At 38.8% G+C, this 16,660-nt stretch overlaps 1 long non-coding RNA gene across 1 annotated transcript in view; it reads left to right on the top strand.

Annotated features, from left to right (window-relative positions):
- Positions 1-16,660, top strand: part of LOC120220756 — a 55,625-nt gene that overhangs the window by 18,178 nt on the left and 20,787 nt on the right. The gene's annotated exons all lie outside the window — the stretch shown is intronic.

The raw sequence follows: 16,660 nt of genomic DNA, 5'->3' as shown, positions 1-16,660 counted from the left end.
TTTAAAAAAAAAAAATTTTTTTAATGTTTATTTATTTTTGAGAGAGAGAGAATGAGAGAGAGAAACAGAGCCCAAGTGGGGAAGGGGCAGAGAGAGAGGGAGACACAGAATCCAAAGCAGGCAGGCTCCAGGCTCTGAGGTGTCAGCACAAAGCCCGACACAGGGATTGAACCCACGAATTGTGAGATCATGACCTGAGCCTAAGTCAGACGCTTAACTGACTGAGCCACCCAGGAACCCCAGAACTAGGAAACTCTTAATCTCTGTGGAATTCAGGTTCTTTATCTGTGAAATAAGGCTACCAAAATGCTCAGCCTTTGTTGAGGTTTTGAGGCTTATTTAAGATAGATAATCTGAAAACCTTCTCTAAAGAGTGCAAACTTTTCTTTAAAGAGTATACTTTAAACTCTTCTTTAAAGAGTATACTGTTATATAAAAAATATATAAAAATAGGTGGTTTGATCTCACAATGCATATATGAATGGGTGGCATTTGTGTAAATATTCACCTTAAATCCTGATTCCCCTCCTTTCCTGTTTTCAGCTCCAGAATCCTCTAGAATCTAGAATTACATTTCAGATTATAACTCCAGAGAGGGAGTATCTGAGGTCCTTCTATCAGGTGAGACATAGTGACCACCAGCTCAGCCCTTGAGGCCTGATGCCCAGGGCTGCATTATCACAGGGAAGAAATGCAGTAGGAAACTTGTAGAAATAATAAACACATATTGCAGACAGCTTCTGCTGCAAGCAGGGTTCCAGAATCTATAGTAGTGCTCCATCTTCTCCTTCTTTTTTAAGTTTATTTATTTATTTTGAGAGAGAGAGAGGGGGAGAGAGAGAGAGAATGAGAGAGAAAGAACACACATGCATATGAGCAAGGGAGGGGCAAAGAGAGAATGAGAGATCCCAAGCAATCTCCACATGGTCTATCTCATGACTGTGAGATCATGACCTGAGCCGAATTTGAGTCAGATGCTTAACTCCCTGAGCTACCCAGGCACCCCATGCCTTATTCTTAATGACATTGTTTCCTGTGGCTTGCATTCTGTATTTGGTACACGTTAAGTCTCTGCCCTGCTTCCCATTTGAGCCAGCAAAAAGCAGTGGTTCCATTTCTGTCAGTTTTGGAGACTGGGGCGCAGTGAGCCCAAAGGTTTCAACCTTACTTTGGTTTGGCCTCGTTGATTGAATCCTGCTATTTCCAGTAAATGATACAGGAGCCTTCTTAATCCTATCTCTCACTGTTCGCCAAGCAGGAAATAAACATAGCTTTACTTACTGATTTCTTCAAAAGGGCATCTTATGGCTAGTTTGGAGAATTGGATAAACCATGAGCTCAGGTAGAGAATCGTCTACTTGGAGAGGACAGTCTAACATTGCCCTCCACAGCTGGAGATCGACCTAGATTGTCTAAAGAGTATAGGATAAACCCTGAGTTGCTCTGTGACATTGAACAGTAATCTCTCCCCTTCTGGTACTCACTTTTTGCATACATACAACAGTAATTTCTGAGGTTCTTCTTAGTTTCTCCTTTTCCTTCTTACTGCTTTGATAACACCTACAGTTTATCAATAAAATAGATAAACTAAACTTCACCGTGTAGTATGGGTAGGTTACCTTGGTGAACACAGGGGCTACAACACAGGTGGATCCAGACAGGCTGCTGCAGGGACTCAGCATCTGGTTTAAGAAATAGAAGAGAGAATATCATCCATACTGTCAAGGTCCTGAAACCTAGGTATATGGTGGCTATGTACTGACTGAATCACTTTTAGCTGCTACCACCCACACCCCAGATTTCCTCTTTGACAAGGATAAAGCTTCTAATTTAAATGTCCTTTGGGATATCTGTTCTTGTGCCACCATTTTTTTCCCCTCTCCTCCAACATTCCATCAGCTGAGATGGTGTAATATAACACTGGGCAATTACATGTAGGAAATGAGTTCTGGCAACTATGTAGAGACTGTATATAAAGGGCATAAATAACTGGTAAGTTTTACAGACTAGGTTTTTCCCCCCCTCCTCTATACAGTTGCTCTTCTCTTCTCTTCTCTTCTAGGCTTTTGTAAAGGCATCTCCCTGCCCCCCTCCTCTCTTTTTTTAATTAAAAGGGAATTCATTCCATGGATAGTTGGAATACTCTTTTATGGGACTGAGCTCCTAGAAACCAACTGTCTCTTATGGTCTGGCACATAGACAAATGGCCGACCTACAGAACTACCAGTGGAGTTATTTCTGAGACCCATGGATTTCTTTCTTGTTCTTTTTTGAGGTCATGCAGCTGGAGGCTCTCCTCATGTATACTTTTCAAGATTAATTCCTCTTTCTCTGGGTCTGTGTTTCTATTACTGGTTCTCCTCAGAAGGCTTTAAAACTGAACATACCCTTTGGGGGTCAATATACAGTGGTTGAACTAAGTTAGAATAACTTGATCTGATGTTGGAGGTTTCATTAACCAGGGAACTGATGGTCAAAGAAACTCTAGTGGTTTTCTTCTTTATCCTGTTGTAGAAACAAAATCAAACACAGTCTAGTGTAAGAAAGCTTAAAGGCAGCTTTGATAGAAATGCTTCACTGTATTCATTTGAATATATCGCATTTTTACTTATAATCCTTATTTTTCCTTTTGATTTGCATTAGAATTTTTGCTTTTTTCTTTTCAATCAATTGGTAGATTATGGCTCTTAATAGTTTTGCTTTAAATTTCCTTTGTCTTAGTCTGATATCAGTGAGCTGTTACTGAACACTTAAATTATGCAGAAGATATAATTTATAAAGCAAATAATCACATTAAAGTTTGTCTGGGAAAGTTTAGGACTTTTTTGGTGTATTTATTTTTAAATTTTTAAAAAAATTTTTATTTTTGATAGAGAGAGACAGAGCTTGAGTTGGGGAGGGACAGAGAGAGAGAAGGAGACACAGAATCTGAAACAGGCTCCAGGCTCTGAGCTGTCAGCACAGAGCCTGATGCGATGCTTGAACCCATGAACTGGTAGATCATGACCTGAGCTGAAGTCAGATGCTTAACCAACTGAGCCACCCAGGCACCCCTGGTGTATTTTTTTTAAAGTAGAATTTCCCCTATATTCCTATCACAACAAATGCACATTCACGTGCACATTCCGTACTTACTCTGACATTTCTGTACCATATTCCAAGCACAATCACAGAGAGAAACCGTTTTCTTCCCTCTTCCCTTGTAAGAAAGAGAAAAAAGAAATTCTGTCTGGATCTCACTGGATTTGAATAAAATTTAATTTAACTGTATTGTATTCACACCAGGATCAGAAAATTAGTTAGTTACAGGCAGTAGGTCAGTCTAGAACATCTGAATTCTTGACTAAGCAACTTTAATATGAAATACTTTAATATTCTGAGTTTAAAAAATTTAGATGTTTACCTTTACAGAGTTATAGCAGTTGTTCCCAGAAGATGTATTGAGTCACTTCCTCAAAACAACATTTCAGAGGGCAGATGTTGGTGTCTGTGAATTTGTGTTTTGGTCCAAAGTCTTCAACGTATTTATTGTAATAAGAAATCCTTTGAAGCACATTGAAGGGGGTTGTCAATGTTCATGTGATCTCTATGAGTAAGTACTTAGTAGAGAACTATATCTTGGTTCTTAGTATCAACAACAATCAGGCCTCTGTGCTAGTACTTTGGTTTTCCTCACAGGTACTGCAAGTCTTACTACTGATTATATGTCCCCTAATATAATCAATACTAGATTATATGTAATGTAATCAGTATATATATTGTGTTAGCTATTTGAAAGTCTAGTGGTCATTTCATAGCCAGTAATTCAACAGAGATTAGAGTCAGGATCTCTTAAATTTGTAACCTGATATTTTCCCCCCAGCTATGTCTATGATGATTTATTTACCCAAACCAACATTTAGATCACATGACCCCACAAAGAACTTTTATGTTATTTCCAGATGGAAGAGTCGGAAGAGATATACAGACTAGCCTGAATAATAAAATATTGTAATTTTCAGAAAGCCATTGGTTTAAGGAAGTAGAATATTTGAAATTGTACCTATTCTAGAAAACCCAGGCTCAAAGGCAATACTTGAAAAATATTTTTTTAATGTTTATTTGTTTTTGAGAGGGAGGGAGGGAAGGAGGGAGTGAGAGAGAGAGAGAGAGAGGCAGATAGAGAGGAAAACACAGAATTTGAAGCAGGCTCCAATCTCTGAGCTGTCAGCACAGTGCCTGATGCGGGACTCGAACCTACAAGCTGTGAGAGCATGACCTGAGCCGAAGTAGGACTCTTAACTGACTGAGCCACCCAGGCGCCCCTATACTACAGTGCTTTAATGGAAAAAAAAAATTAGTTCCCACTTAAAAAAATCTTCTACATATAGTGTTTGATGTCATCCATTAGGATAAGATTAATCTCCTTTTAATACATAATCTCATAATTCTTAGTGGCTTTTTCAGTCATTAAAAATTCCCTCATCATCTTGAAGTTTTATAACCAAAATTTTGGCAATGTAAAATATTTCCTAGGGGCACCTGGGTGGCTCACTTGGTCAAGTGATTGATTTATATTATTTTATAAATTACAAGATTAAAAAAACTGAATAGGAGACGCCTTTTTTTTTTTTAAGGATAGTTAGCTCTTTCTTTTTTAAATGTTTATATATTTTTGAGAGAGAGCAGAGGAGGGGTAGAGTTGGTAGGGGGAGAAAGAGAGGGGCGAGAGAGAATCCCAAGCAGGATCATCACTGTCCGCGCAGAGCCTGACGTAGGGCTTGAACTCACTGAGAGTTCATGACCTGAACTGAAATCAAGAGTAGGACGCTTAAGCCATGCAGGTGCTCCAGTTTTTTTTTTTTTAAAGAACAGATAGAATTATAATTCAGTAGTTCAGAAGAAGATAAGTTCAGTTCTGTGAGTGTGCATATGCTAAAGGAATTGCATACATGCATAGATTACCTTTATGTGCAAAATTGGTTCCAGAGTCTGTACCTAAAGACTCTCTAAACAGGGTAGAATCAAACCTTGAAGTGTTGCCTGTATTTATTTAACTTGGATCATTTTTCTAATGAATGAAAACTTCACAAACACCTCAGCCTTTGAACCCTTGAGTGCTTTCTGACGTATCCTATGCCTAGACCCCAGGAGCAACACAAAGGATTTTAGAGTTAGCTGTCGCACTGAAACTGTATGAAAAGATCAGCCATGCAGAAGACATGTAATAGTAATATAGAAACTACCTAACAGTGCTGTAAGACCTCAGAGGCATTAATGTCATAGATATTAAATACTGCCAGTGACCTCGCAGAACCGCACATAATCAATCACCAAAAGGCTGTTAGAAATAAATACTATGACCAAAGGATGAAGAAGCTAGACCAGTCTGAGAAAACTTCATGCCCAGAGTAGACCTTCAACAGAACTTAGAAGGATATTAATTGGAAAATATGAAGAGTGTAGGTATGTGAGTTCGGATGGGAGTTTGTAGTAGTGAGGTGAATACTTGTGGGGGGGTGGGTAGAAAAAGGAAATAAATAAATAGGGAACATTAAACTGTGTGCCAGATAGTGTGTTTATCTCTTTATGTCACTTGTGGAGAAAGCATTTCATAGCCATTCAGTGGTGAGGAACACTCTGGGATCAGCTTGCCTGGAGTTACTATTTATTAAGTATATTAGGCTTCTCACTAAGCCTCGTGTTTCCCATTCTGTAGAATAGTCACAATAATAGCTTTTATTTCTAGAGTTGTTTTGAGGATTAAATGAAATCACCTACAGAAGTACTTAATGCATACAGGTACCCATATCAAGCACTCAATAAATGCTAGTTGCTACTATTATTGTGATAGTGGTTGTTATGTAAGATACAGGTAAGTTCCACCTTTCATCAGAGGTTTCTAATTTAGCTCTCTTTGATTTCCTTCTCTTGTGAACTTAAAAACTTCTTTCGTACCCTTTTGTTTTTAGTTATTTGCTATTGTGTACTTTCATTTGGAAACTCCTTAAGATATTAAAGACCTTTTCAAATGTCTCCCCTTCTCAAAGTATCTAGCCCACTGTTGAACAGATAGGTGTGTCACTGATTGATTTCATAGACAAATGCATAGGGAGATGCTGTTAATATCTTAGGAGGTGTGTGGTATTTTGTGCTGTTACCTTCAACCCCATCCTACAAATAAAAGCAATTGAAATAGATTACTTCTCTTCTGATGTTGGCAGTAAGTCCTCATACCACACCAGCCATCCTAGGTGGAGATAACCAATCACCAATCACCAGTCATTGCAAATCAAGAAAAAACGTGGGAAATCTTGCCTGTCATCTTCAAAAAATAAAACGAAGGGCCAGAGAGGTTGTATTATTTGCTCAAGGTCACACAATCTGTTGGTACAGGAGTCAGGATTAGAATACAAATCTTCTGTCTTCTAGCACAATCCATATATACCTCTAGCAAATAGATTCTGTATTACCAGATAAATGTAAAACTGGATATTCCTCTCAATAGTTGAGACTGTAGTGATTGTTTTTTGTTTTTTAATCAGGATCCATTGTATTTATGGCTCTCAATTCAGTGGGTAATGAAACAGCCCTTCTACTTTCTTGGTAAGCTCCATGAAGTCAGAGACTTAGTCTACTTTGTTCACTCTTGTATCCCTATTGCCTAGAATAGTGCAATTGGCTGATACTTCAGCTGAGAATGTTTGTGTGGCTTCTAGAGACTCTAACCTTTGAGTGCTAGACCCTGGAGAGAAACTCTGTATACATCAGGGACACTCTGGCTGTGGCAGGAAGATAAAAATGAAATGCTTCCCCTCATGGGAAAGGAAGGATCAAGTGAGAGTGTGTGCATGAAACTTTTGGAACATCTTGGAAGAAACATGCCTTATAAATAAATATAAGGTCAGTTGATTCAAGAGGCTAGAGTTTCCTCTAAGCCCCTTGGCACATCTAGAAGAAACTAGAAAATATCAACAGAATAGTCTTGGTGGTGGATGGGATTTAGGTTTTTGCCCAGCTTGAAATTGTCCAATGTCCCTAGACAAATGAGATTAAAAAATCCAGTCCCTATAAAGGGAAGATGACACTGAGCCTCGTAACATTCCAGATGCTTCCTGTTGTAAGCAGGAACAATCAAACTTCCTGGGCAAGGCACCAGACAGCCCATGCGGTCACTAAATCCACGGAGTGAGGAAGTCTGGCAGGACTTCCTCTCCTGTCCCTGATCTTCCAGACAGTGAAAGGAGACGGTGATAACTAATGGAACCAAGAAGTACCCTGCATCTTACTTTGGGGTATGCCACTGGTTAGCATGAATTAAACAATCTGTGTCTGAAGATTGTATCGAAAAAGATAAAAATATAGAGAGGACAGGTAATTTGGGAGAGAGAGTGCTAATTCAGGATGAAGAAAATCTATATTTTGATTCTAGACCAGTCAGTTAGTTGTATGACCTTGGTTGGGCAAGATCCTTTGGGGTCTCAGTTTTCTCATATCTAATAAGAAGCGAGAACTGAGATGGTCCCTAAGATTTCTTCTATGTCTATTAGCTCTTTTAAATTTTTTTAAATTCTCAGGGCGTGATTTTGCTTTAAAATCTCTGATTTCTGTAATTGCCTGAGCAGATGAAATTCCATCAGAGAGTAAGATAAAGAAAAATGCACACTGGACCTAAAAGCAGAAGTGGTCAGCACTTAGGTCAGCACTCCAGAACCCAGAGGTCTGAAAGATGAGCTGAACTTTAGAAATTACTTAAATGGTTAAAAAATCTTACTTATTTATGAAAACAAACCTTTCAGAACTCACTTGGTTAAGTGATGAATCAAAACTCAATGTGAGAGCAGTACCTCTCCCCTACTTCCAGAAAAGGAAGAATTTTTAAAAGAAAGTTCGTTTTAAAATGCTGAGTTCTTTTGGTAAAGCTACTGTAGTCTTTGCACTCAATTCTCATGTATTTTCCTCTAGGGAATAGAAAAGGAGGCTTCCAAAGGGAAACAAACAAACAAACATACAACCCTTTGTTTGACTGCTGTGAAATAATGCCACTCTCCAGAGTATTGAAGTGAAAATGTGGATTCTGTATACATGTGGGCCATACATACGACTTGTCCTGAAGAGTTCCTTCTTGATTTTAGGTAGTACTCGGGATGTCCTTGAGAGAAAAAATAGCCAGGGATTTTACTTTCATGATGAGTTATGCTAGCAGGCTTCATGGCTCACGTAAATGGTAACCTTTGCTGAATGTAACCCTAGCTCTTTGTAAAGAGAAACAGAATTAGACTCCACCAAATGAAGAGTCCAAGAGCTTGGCAGTCTTACCCTGGAAAGATGACAAGATATGTAGAGATCACACAAATGAACAATGCTGATGCCCTTATAACATTGTCTGAAAAGCTAGGTTGACTGCAGAGTTATACTAGTAGCTTCATGGATATAATACAGGTACAGCAGTCTGAAAAATAGAACATTTGAGCTGTATAACAGTGAACAACTGAAGAATCTGATCGTAGCTACATTAGGCAAAAATTGGGGAAAGAGAAGTGATGTAAGGCAGATTAGCAACATACAATGTTTCAGATGTCTTAAAATGTCATATTATAGTGATAAAATTTAGTGAAAATTCACACAGCTCAAGTTGGTACATTCTTCTTAAGTGTTACTTATTTCACTTGATGGAGAAATTTATTGTGCTCTTCCAGTATGTTTTCTTTAGTTTGCCTATTTTATTATTAAGTGTTTATTTTAGATGTTTATCTCTTGCTTGATAACAAGTCCCATACTAAGTAACCTATATTTACAGAAAGCTAATTAATTTGTCCACCAAGCACCAGATACCATGGATGACACAGAGTAAGAGGAGGAAGAAGTAGTAGTTGAGGAAAGAAGTTCAGTTAGAAAAGGAGTTGTGAGTTGTGTACATGTGTGATGATTTCTGTCACTTTTTAAAAAAGTGTATTTATTTATTTTGAAAGAGACAGAGCAGGGGAGTGACAGAGAGAGAGTGAGAATCCCAAGCAGGCTTCTTGAGGTTGGTACAGAGCCCAACGTGGGGCTCAAACCTGTGAGAACATGACCTGAGCCAAAACCAAGAGTTGGATGCTTAACTGACTGAGCCAACCAGGTGCCACTGATTTCTACCACTTTTTGAACAAGGACACAGCCTCTGCTCTCTGTGGCCCACTGATGCCCTGCAGAAATGAATAGATTTGGCTTGTGAACATACTCAGGTTTTAAGGGAAGATGGTGTTTGGCACTTAACGTTTTGGACAGTTCTTAAGAAAGTTGTAGTACATAGGAAGTTGTACAAATGGACCTTCTCATTTCTTCCCCGGTTTATCTAGACCATTTTCTAGCAATAGTGGGTTTTCATTTTTCCAGGTATCTTTATGCTTTATCATACTACCTTCATGCTTGGCTCTGTCTCTCCATTTTTGTTCTTTCTGTCTTGCTTTCTCAGAAAGAAAAAAAAGAAAAGAAATCACCTGTTTGTATCTTTATTTATTTATTTTTATATTTTTAATATAGTTTATTGTCAAGTTGGTACCTGTTTGTATCTTTAACAGATTAAAGTTATGTGAAGGGTGGGTTATTGTTTTCTAGACAACTAGAGATTTTACTTGATCATACTTAATGTTTTGCTCTTCCCCAGTGTTTGTCAAAATTCTTGGTTTTATACAGTTTCAAATAGGAGATCTATACTAAGGAGATTAGCAGTCATGTCTCTTCATGTTAGTATAAAATATTCACTGTCCTAGTTGATGGTTCTCCAGTAACTAAATGGTGTTTTGATGCAAAACTACTAAGTCTATGCGGGTCTTTATTTTAATTTTAATTTTTTTCTGAATATTTTTGGGAGTATAGTTGACACATAATACATTATTTTCAGGTATACAACATAGTGATTCATCTATTTAACATCTTTTTGTGTTACACGATTCTCTTCATAAATGTAGCTACCATCTGTCACCATTTGATGCTACTACAATATCATTATTATATTTCTTATGATGTGCCTTTTATTCCCATGACTTACGTAATTTATAACTGAAAGCCTCTGTCTCCCACTCCCCTCCATCCGTTTTGCCCATCTCCTCACCAATCCCCTTCTTTTGGCAGCTGCCAGTTCTCTGTATTTGTAGGTCTGATTCTGCTTTTTGGTTGTTTGCATTCATTTGTTTTGTTTTTTAGATTACATGTATGAGTGAAATCATACGGTATTTGTCATTGTCAGTTTGACTTATTTTACATAGCATAATATGCCTCTAGGTCTGTCTGTGTTGTTGCAGATGGCAAGATATCATCCTTTTTTATGGCTGTGTGTATATGTACACTACACGGATGTACACTACATCTTTTTTTATCCATTTGTCTTTCTACAAAGCTATTTTATTATTATTATTATTATTTTAATGTTTATTTTTGAAAGTTAAGAGAGAGGCAGAGTGCAAGCGGGGGAGGAGCAGAGAGAGGAGGAGACACAGAATCTGAAGCTGACTCCAGGCTCCCAAGTTGTCAGCGCAGAGCCTGATACAGGGCTTGAATTCATGAACCATGAAATCATGACCTGAGTGAAGCTGGACACTTAACCAGCTGAGCAACCCAGGTGCCCCAAAAGCTACATTCTAAGTAGCATACAGATTTGTTTGTCTATCTGTGTGTCTCAGTCTTTACTGGTTTACTTGTTGTCAAGGTCCACATGGCCATTCTCAGAATGCTTCTCCAACAAAAGATAAGATGCCTGGACATGAGTAGGAATGTCTCTACTTCCTCTCCCTGGTGCTGAGATTCTAGTGGGTTTGGAAAAAACTGGGACATATCTTGAAACTCTTGTTGACTAAGGGGCTCTTTTTTTTTTTTTTAATATTTTTATTTATTTCTAGGAGAGAGAGAGACAGCGTGAGCAGGGGAGGGTCAGAGAGAGAGGGAGTCACAGACTGNAGAGAGAGAATGAATGAATGAGAAGAGGAGGGACACAGAGAGAGGGAGACAAAGAATCTGAAGCAGACTCCAGGCTCTGAGCTGGCAGTCAGCACAGAGCTCGACGCGGGGCTCGAACCCACAAACCGCGAGATCATGACCTAAGCGAAAGTCGGACGCTTAACCAACTAAGCCACCCAGGCGCTCAACTAAGGGGCTCTTCTGAGGTATATGGTCTTTCTTTTGTGATTGTTGTTTTAGGTCAAGGCGTTGGAGAAGCACTAGCTAGGCAGGCAGTTCATTTCTGTTCCATGTGTTGTCAATTGGGGCAGCTGGGCCTAGAAAGTGCATTTTTCCAGGATAATTTCCTTACTACCATGTCTGGTACCTCGATGCTGCTTGGTGTCTGTCTTTCTGTTTGTCTTCCTTTTTCTCTCTTCACATGGAATCTCATTCTCCAGGACCTCTTCTTGTGGCTTGGGTTTTTCACATGATGGTGGCCCCGGGGTAGTTGGATTTCTCACCTGAAGGCATAAGGCTCTAATAGCAAGTGTTCCAATGATATTTTTTCTCTTTTTTTCTTTTGAGAGAGAGAGGGTGACAGAGTGAGAGAATCTTAAGCAGACTCTATGCCCAGTGTGAGGACCCAACTCAAAGCTTGATTTTATGACCCTGAGATCATGACTTGAGCCAAAATGAGGAGTTGGGTGCTTAACCACCTGAGCCACCCAGAGGCCCCTGTTTTTTGTCTTTTGAAGAAAAACTTCTCTCACTTTGTTTTGTTGTGATTTTTTGGACCATTAGTTGTGGCACTACAGGAAGTAGTTGTCAAAGACCCAATTTATAGAATTCTTATAAAAAATCTGGTCTTATGGCTCAAATAGTAAGATAAATACATGTTTGGTTTGAATTATGTGGCAAGCTACTTTTTACTGAGTTTTGTTAGAGAGTTTTTGAATTTAGCTCATGGTTGGGTTTGGTAGATTTTTTTTCTTACTTGAGCATAAAATACTGAAATTGAACCATCCCTGGGGCAAAGGAGTAGTGGCAGAGTCCTAGACTCTAGGAGAATAATCTGTGATACCTTCTGGTCTCATTCTCCAGCACTGGCAGTGACTGTGCTGATGAGGGATGTCAGGAGAAAAGTTGACTAGAGGTAACTGTATTGGAAGCAGTCAGCCACTTTCAATCCAACTTTTGGCAGACCTGCCAAATTGATGAAAGTTTATATTTGGTAAGCTCTCTCCACCTCTGTTGTCACTTACTCTCCAGAACCCTTTGCTGTAGTTACAGAATTTTCTTCCTTTAGATTGAGTCCTCCAAAGCTATCACTTCCTCAAGCCCACGTCAGAACTTACCTGCTTTATATATATTAATCCTCTGACAAAATGGTGCAAAGATACCAATTTCTCCATGAATGCGTTCCAGACTTTCTTTTGTCTTTAAACAGTAAGAGCCATTACTTTAGCCCACGTGATAACCTCTCCATTGGTAGCACTCTGAAGTAAATAAGCCAGTTGGCAAGTCATCTTGGAGGTGAGGGAGATTAGATTCCTTCTAAGGTCTTTCACATCCTGCTAATTTCAGAAGAGACTAATATTTAACCCTAAATCTTGTATTCCTTTGATATTTCACCTAACACAGAGGTTATTTGTCCTTTTCTATGCCACTGGCTTGAGTATGTAAGTTTTTATGTTGTAAGGTCATGCCTGATTTTTAAAAGAGACTGTTTCATTTCTATTTGCCCTACACACACATAGAGTTATTGCCAAGAGGAATACTGTGTGCACAGGACAGCTAAGACCACATACTGTCCTTAGTTGGGAGTCAAGTTACCTACCCCATGGATAGTGGCATGTTCTAGAGTTATGTGTAACTAGAAGAGTTCCAGAGAGGAGATTCTGTAGAGAGGAGATTCGGTAGCATTAAGCAGGCTTTGCAAATAAAAAAAAAAAAAAAAAAAGAGAAAGAAAGAAAAAGAAAAGAAAACACCATATATAATCTGTTCTGAGCTTTGATTTTTAACAACTATAAAATAAGATTAATACCCAGGCACTGTATTAACCACTTTATATGCTTTTCATTATTCATTCTTCGCTAAACCCCAAGATGTACAGATATTATTATTCTCATTTTACAAAGAAGGAAGCATAAGCTTATACAGGTTATACAAATTGCCCAACGTCATACAGCTAGTAAGTGGTGGAGCCAGGAGTAAAATCCACACAGTCCATATCTAGGGCAGAGAGCTTTTAACTTCTGAGAAATATACTTCTCTGACCTGCACATTTCTTGGGAAATCAGAGGAAATGGTACCTATGTTATAACAAACCTTTGGGTTCAGGAAGGACCTTAGAAGGATGAACAGAAATGTCCACTAATAATCTCATACACAGGACACTGGGTCAGAAAGTTAACTCCTACGGTGGTCTCTGTTTATTGCTTAGATGTATAAGAAAATGTATGATGTGTTGAAATAAATTGAATGGTATGGTGTGCAAAAGGCTATTTGCAAAATGTGGGCGAGATGTGTGGTAACTATAATGATTCCATTTTTGTGATGTGAAAAAGCATTGGGTCAAAGCCCCAAAGACCCATATCAGAGACCTTGGCAGAGGTAAAATTGAAAGTGTGTTCAGTGAATGAAAATATTTATTTCATTAATCCAAAGGGCACATTCTCCCTATGTCCTGCCCCTTCACTACAGAGTATGATATGATGATGCCCCACCTCACTTGTCTCCAGAAAGTTCCTAAAGAATTACACACAGGAGGGAGACTCTTGCTGATGAGGACAGGTTAACAGGACATATTTCTCTCCTAACTTTCTTCTTTTAGCACAGATTAATTTAGCTCATAGTCACCTTGGCAGTGTTGAACCGTGTGAAAGACTGAGAAGCGAAGTACAGACTAGGGGAGAGAAGTGTGACAGTGACAGCTCATGGAGGCAAGGGGAAATTTGAAGTGCCAGGAGATGGGGGGGGGTGGGGGAGGTTGCTGCGTGGGGCCTGGGTCATGATAGCAGACACATGTGTAAAGCAGGAGCTTTTCAGGGAGGTTACAGACAAGCTGGGGTTTAGAGAGAACTAAGAGAGGAAGTCAGGCTTTGCAGCTTTAGACTTAATCTCAGGGCTCTCCCTGGTTTGTGCAGTTACTTCTGGGACAGTGCAGAGGTGATGTTCCCTTGAATCATGGACTCCTTAAATATTAGAGTCCAAAATTACTTTAGAGTCCATCAAGTAAGTGTGGGTCCTCAGTTTTAGTTTAAAGGAACTTAGAGTGATTGTCTAGTTGACCCAAAAACAGTTGGGACATTAATGTCAGCCTTTAGCATCACTTTATTTTACAGTTTTCTTTCCTGTTAAGAATTCTATTTCTAAAAGACTATGTGCGTGTTGTGGGTATGATTTCTGTGTTTGTTCTAATTCGTCAGACCATAGAGTGAAGGATGGTGATCCAGTTTAGCTTTTTAGCTGCATTACTGAAATCAAATTAGTCAATCTGTAGAACTTTGTTGAGTATCCACTTAGTATATTCCTTAATTTCTGAGGGCTGAACAGCATATCTTAGGCACATACTTTGGATAGTCCTTTGCTTTCTAAGTGCTCACGTGTTCTGTAGGGAGATAAATAATAACAGTTTTAAGCACCGTGGAAGAACATTTGATAGTTTTACAATGGCTCTTAAAATTTTAAATGCATTTGCATCATCTGAGAATCTTATTAAAATGCAGATTCTGATTTAGTAGGTCTGGGTTGGGGCCTGAGATCCTTCATTTCTCACAGGCTCCAAATAAAACTGATGCTGCTGGTCTACAGACTACACTTTGATAATTAGTATGACCAGAATCTTAACATTGGTTAAAATGGGAGGCGTGCATAGGGAATAACAAGTAAGTCAGTTTGACAGGAGAGGAAAAGTTGAGAAGATTGGTTAGGATCAGATCTCAAAGGGCTTTGAGCACCAGGATAGGTATTTAGGTGATATATATCTTAAGGAATCATTGTGAGTTTCTGAACTGTGTATAGAATGACCTGACAAGACCTGCACTTAAGGGAGATATATATGTCATCATGTATAGGACAGATGGGGTGGATGTTTCATATTAACTATCAAGTAGCAGAGACTCAACTTCTGGCCCTTAATGCCAATTGAGAAAAAGTTGCAGAAAGGAGAGAGAAGAGAGCGCTTGCAACCAGGAAGCTACCTCTTTGACAGAGTGGCCCTGGGTAGGGGACTCGGATTATAAATTTGTTTGTATCATAAATTTCTTTAGTCTGTCCAAATTCTGAGAGATCCCTGTCATTCCCTTATTTATTTAAGGATGTAGTCATAAACTATGTACTTGGTAAATTTTTTTGCTAGATCCAGTTCAACCAAAATGTTTTGAGTGTCGGGTACAGTGCTTTGCTGTCTCAGGAATCTGTGTATTTCCCGAAGTGTCCTAATGCAGGGTCCTGCCCTTCATCAAAATCATTGTAATATTAATAGATGAAGGTAGAAATTCATCCTGTTTAATTCTTACATTTTACCATAACATAGTTAAAATAGTATACCCTTGATAAGACTATTTTAAAAACAAGGGCATGATGAACACAAAATATAGGATTGTGGTTACAATTGAGGGAAGGTGGGTGGGGGTTAGATTTAGGGGAGAAGCACATAAATAATGTCGGTTATTGGTATTGTTCCAGTTCTTGGATTGAATAAGGGGGTCACAAGATTCCTTTTATTATTTCCTATAAATAAGGAAATGAAGCAGGAAATAAGGTAGAGAAGGGTCAGGCATGTTAATCTATAATTTATAATATACATTATTATATGTGTTCTGCACCTTAGGTCCCTTTAAAAAAAACATGCACATACTTATAATACTGCAAAGTACATCATGGAGAATCCATTATTTCTAAAAAGTCTGCCAAAAGCAAGAGAAGGAAATTAAAATTGCCACCTCAGCCTACATCTGTGGAAGGCTTTTTTATGCAGTATGTCAAAATGTAGATAAATTGAATAGTTATCCTATGTTCAGCCTGAGATGTGTTAAAATCAGGTGAGGTAATAGCCCCTCAACAAATACACTGATATACTGCTAATCTAAATTTCTCTTCTGCTTAGTAATTTACAGAGTACTTTCCCACATCAGAACATGCTTGCTTGCCATTTACTCAGTGTTATGTCCTTGGATTCTTAAACCTGCGGTCAGAGGTCCGTATGTATGTATGTATGTATGTATGTATGTATGTATGTATTTAAGTATAGTTGACATACAATGTTACACATGTTTCAAGTGTACAACTTAATGATTTGACAGGTTTATACATTATGTTATGTTCACTGCAACTGTAGCTACTATCTGTCCCATTATATCATTATTACAATATCATTGACTGTAGGGTGGCCTGGTGGCTCAGCCAGTTAAGCATCCAACTGCCTCTTTTGTCTCAGGTCATGATCTCCTGGTCCTGAGATTGAGCCCTGTGTGGTGCTTCACACTGGGTATGGAACGTGCGTAAGATTCTGTCTCTCCCACTTCCTTTGTGGGCCCCCCCCCAACTCTTGATCTCTTTCAAAACAAACAAAAAACAATATCATGGTATTCCTTATGCTCTGCCTTTTATTCCTGTTATTTACTCATTCCATAACTGGAGGCCTATGTCTCCCTCCTTCCTTAACCCATTTTGCCCAATTCCACCCCTTCCTCCCCTCTGACAGCCATCACCTTATACATCTTAGAATGGCTCAAATCCAGAAGACAAGAAACAACA

This window comes from Hyaena hyaena, unplaced genomic scaffold, assembly GCF_003009895.1.
Source record: "Hyaena hyaena isolate Hyena2069 unplaced genomic scaffold, ASM300989v1 scaffold_723, whole genome shotgun sequence".
In the NCBI taxonomy this organism is placed as follows: domain Eukaryota; kingdom Metazoa; phylum Chordata; class Mammalia; order Carnivora; family Hyaenidae; genus Hyaena; species Hyaena hyaena.
This window is presented reverse-complemented; position numbering and strand designations above follow the sequence as displayed.